The 1,710-nt window shown below is 39.5% G+C and overlaps 1 long non-coding RNA gene across 1 annotated transcript; it reads right to left on the reverse strand.

The window, feature by feature from the left end:
- Positions 1–672: 672 nt before the first annotated feature.
- On the reverse strand, positions 673–1,435 carry LOC127851476 (uncharacterized). Its single transcript, XR_008035780.1, has 2 exons — positions 1,304–1,435; positions 673–865 (listed from the first exon to the last, which is right to left on the reverse strand). It is a non-coding gene; the product is annotated as an uncharacterized LOC127851476 (long non-coding RNA).
- Positions 1,436–1,710: the final 275 nt, after the last annotated feature.

The following is a 1,710-nucleotide window of genomic DNA, read 5'->3' on the forward strand; positions in this document are numbered from 1 at the left end:
CTTCCCGGTGACTCGCGGTTAATCTCGGAGGTATTAAACATTTTAATATTTTACTGGTGGAGCCCCGGTTGTCCCCGGTCGTCTACGGTTCATCCCGGTGGAGCACCGGTTCATCCCGGTATGGCCCCGGTTCATCCCGGTAGATGCCTGATCACGCACCGGGGCTCCGCCGGCATCATAGTGAGACCAGACCTTAAGCGCATTGTAACACGAGGTAAATTTACCGGCCGTCATGTACACAGTAAACAATAACCTGTGACAGAAACCCACTGTCAAGCCTTAACAACAATACATTGATTAGGAAATTGCGGATTTGTGCCATTGGGGTCCTACTTTCCACACCTTACGGCTGTTACAGGTGTTGATTTTACAGGTACAATCATGTATACGAACATGAAATTCATCTCAAAATTAGTTGGCGATAACCGATTTTCAAGAAAATCGCTTTGACAGATAAAATGTAAAAAATAAAAATCCGTATGAGATAAAGAAGTATCGAAGTTGGGACATGGGATTTACTTTGACATAAGCAGAGTTTCGAGATAACATAACGAGCATCGAATGTTATTTGATAAAGAATACCGTATGCTAAAAACCTATCGTCGGTCTCTATCCAAAAGAACGTATAAGGTATTGTCACAAGGTGAAGATGCGTAATTTATATTGAGACCGACGACAATAGGTTCTCGACTCTCAACTGTCGTCTTATATATGGATTTTCGATTTTGATCGTTTCCTTTGGCCTAGTCGTGAATTTAATTATATCATAATAATGTGCATTACCATGTCGACTGTGCGCTTCGGATCATGTTGTGTCGTTGTTACTATCTCTTCCTCAAAGGAAACATCCAGCCACTCCATGACTCTGTATTTAAAAAAAACATGTTCTTTATTTCGCCTTTGAGAGATAACCAATACGTCTTCTGTGAGGAACGCATACACGCTAAAGCGTTGTCGTAGCGAGGCATATACGTATACTGTCAGAGACATGATCATACATAATAATACTATTTAGCCTTTATTTCTGACAACTGGGTCACCCTATACATTTCTGAACACACCAGTGGCTTAACGATACATACATCAATATGGAAATTGTAAAATTGTGTCAATTAAACATAGTTGTAAACCTTAATTGCATTTTTGTAAAATAAAACTTGACTTCGGTTTGATAAATCAGCGGTAAATTTAATGTTTAACGCATAAACCAGACACATGTTGAATCATAATTTGATGTAACAGACCTATGAAATGTCATTGTGCTTAAATTCAGAGTTTTGTTATTACAAAAGCATAATCTTACCTGTTTTGAACACAAATTTCCACTAATCCGTTCTTCGATGTCATGTGTATGTACACAATGTTTTCGTAGTAAAACATATACTCGACTTCGTAGCGAAACGGACTACGCTTATACCTCGTCAGCCCCCAGTGGTATGAGCTTCTGCTGTAGGAATGTGTTTGTCTGACTCTGGAATTGGAGTTTCTAGCTCTCGAATGTGAGTTTCTGGTTTTGGAATGAGAGTGTTTGGTTCTTGAATGGGGGTATCAAACACTGGAATTGAAGTTACTTGCTCTGGGTCAATTTGTTGGCTGGTAGAGATCACAACTATAGTTTGTGGTTGCCAATGAAGGCAGTTGTAGATACCACCAATACAATTTTCGCAGTAACAACTATTTTTGCCTACTAAGACTTTGTTATTGCCTTGG

This window comes from Dreissena polymorpha, chromosome 11 (genome assembly GCF_020536995.1).
Source record: "Dreissena polymorpha isolate Duluth1 chromosome 11, UMN_Dpol_1.0, whole genome shotgun sequence".
NCBI classification, from domain to species: Eukaryota; Metazoa; Mollusca; class Bivalvia; order Myida; family Dreissenidae; genus Dreissena; species Dreissena polymorpha.